Source organism: Eleutherodactylus coqui, chromosome 7, assembly GCF_035609145.1.
Source record: "Eleutherodactylus coqui strain aEleCoq1 chromosome 7, aEleCoq1.hap1, whole genome shotgun sequence".
Lineage (NCBI taxonomy): Eukaryota > Metazoa > Chordata > Amphibia > Anura > Eleutherodactylidae > Eleutherodactylus > Eleutherodactylus coqui.
In genome coordinates, this window is record NC_089843.1 from 88409472 (window position 1) to 88412392 (window position 2921).

Below are 2921 nucleotides of genomic sequence, written 5' to 3' on the forward strand. Positions count from 1 at the left end.
ATAATAGACCAATAATAAAAGACTAATAATAAGATAAAAATATAATGGACAATTTTGGTTCAAGCAAACCAAGGTGGAAAAACAAGTCTCAGTGAGACCATCTCAAAAGGAAAGCGGAGGCTATAAGTAACACAAAAGCAATTAAGAGTATGCAATTACTACTTCATGGACTCCTTGGTACCCAATATAGAAAGCTTGCATCAAGAAGACCAGGAACTGAGCATGGAGCATGGTGCTAGCCCTCCCCAGCTCTGACTGTATTTCCCACTGAAGCAGAGAATGTGGTTGCTGTTTGAAATTATAGTCTTCAGGTTGTATAATCCTGGATAAATCTCTTGGTCACAGTACATGTTTCTGAGTTTTGTGACCTTACACAACCTTACAGCATTAATCCATTACAAACCCTCCACCACAGGACACTGGAGTGTACAGCTCTTCTATGCACTGCATATACATAGAGATACATTGTTACCATCTGACCATAGACAGCACATAAAGAGCTGCGATCATTTCCTCTATGTAACAATATACTATCCCCGAAGCGTTCATGCAGGCAACTAGGAGAAAGTGCAATAACTATTGCAACATATTGCAACGTTCAAAACTTAAAATGTAATGAAATGTAACAAAATGAGCAGCATATAAGGAGTTCTAAATACCAAAGCAAAGAATAGCCGTGTCCCCTCCGAAGCTCATAAATCTGTTCATTTTCACCTCTTCGGTGTAAAGTTGAATTCTATTAGCCCTTGTTAACCTCTGAGGCTAGACAGGTCACAAAGTGGCAGGTTATAAAACTAGACATGTGATCCATCCTGTTTCTCAGTATAATGTTCAGTTGACATAAATTATTATTACTATTATTATTGTTGTTGTTGTAATCATATCGCTACTATTACATTACTTTTATTATTATTTTATATTTATTTTTCTCTTCGATGCTTGTTACAATCCCATAAAAATCATTACAAATGTCCATGAATAATTATTTCATATTTATATTAAGTAAATATATTATAGCCTCTGCATGCCAAGACTTTTAAAGCACAAATATTACACTTTAAAAAAATTGCGAACACCATTTGGGCTTGTCTAATTGAACTCATAAAAAGTTGTGTGAACTTATGTCGACTATAGACTTTGGAAAAAGTTTGCGAACAGAATAAAACACACATAGTGCGCTCCATAACTGCTCTGCAAACCAGCTACCGGTATGTCTGGACGCTAATGCTGTTACCTTTACTTTAAGTTTAGGATAAGTTTATATTACTTATTTAATAACCTAATAATGAATATGTTGTAAGAATTCTAGGTTTATTAGTACTTTCTATTTATTTTGTATTTTTCCCTTTTTATTTCTTCATGCGTGGAACACAAATGAGTTGAGAATATATTACACCATTATTTAATGCTATTCTATTATTTTTAACATTTAGTTTCTAGATGTATTTAGAAAAATCTGGGGTCTGCACAGATTCTCAAAAAAAAATAATACTTGGAAGATAAATTATATATTTCAGGGTTGCATAAATTTGGTTCTCTTATGTAATCACAAATCAAAATCATTTATTACTGAATTGATCAATTTAAAAGATCACCATTGGGATTAATTCACTTGGGCATTTGCGAATTCGGACCATAGAAATCGATCCAATTTTGCAAACAATTTTTCTGTTACTTATCAGTGCACTTGCAATTTTTCAGTGTGATTTTTTTTGTAGCATGCAATTTTCACACACTTATAAAAAATCACGTCTTGCGTCTCTTTTTTCTAATTTATTGTTTCCATGGTTATCTGTGTTAAAATTAAATTGCACTCGCATTATATGACTGCAATCCGATTTTTATGAAGACAGACATAGACTTGCATGGGCGATTTTTGTCCGAAAATTGCAGCAAAATAGGACATGTAGCAATTTTTCTTCCTCAGAATTTTTGTGCGAATGTCTCCATTTAAAATTATATGCTTCTTTTCTGTCCAATTTTTGAACTGATCCATTCAATTTTGTACCAACTTTTTTAGTCCGTAAATCGGATGGAAAAATTCTTCGTGTGAATTTAACCCTTAGGGACCTTTCACACACGTGGAATATTTCTTGGGTGCAATTCGGATCGGACAGCATATGGACATCCCATCTGTGTGCTGTTCGATGTGCAGAACCCCACACATTGACATGTACTATTTTTGTTCAAGAATCAGACAAGAATAGGACATACTGCAAATAAATGGGTGTTTTTTCTGTCTGATTTTCGGACCAACTTTTCAGTATGAACATCAGATGGAATACATGTCCGTGTGGTTAGACCCAAAAGATGTAGAAAATTCTGCCTCAAAAACCACATGTATGTATGTGAGTATTGGAGCAAGAATACACAGCAGTAGATTAAGCTGCGTCTTTAGGCGTGTCTTGCAGAAGTATTACTTATGTGGGAAAGGTCCCTTAGGGAATATTCACACAAACAATTTTTCCATCTGATTTTTGGATCAAACTGAAAATGGATTGAAAAAAAAGCATATTATTTTAAAAGGCTTTTTTCAGATGTATGATTATTTCAATTGGATGAACAGTCAGGGCAAAAAAAATTGCAGCATTTCCTATTTTGTTATGATTTTTTGACCAAAATCACCTATTCAAGTGTAAAGGTGCAAATAAAAAAAAAAACAGATTGCCCCCATTTGATGCAATTCTGATCCGTCTTTATCTCATGTAACCATGATAGCCATAAAAAAGTATGCAGAATTTAATTACATCATGTAGCCCATAATGCATTTTTTACGAGTGTAAAAATCAGATGCAAAATGGATGTAAGTCGTGCGTAAAAATCACAGAAATGCAAACAAAATCATATAAATATCACACAAAAAAAATTGGTCCAATTTTTCAGGACCGGGGGAAAAAATGTGTGTAAGGATACACCCTGAA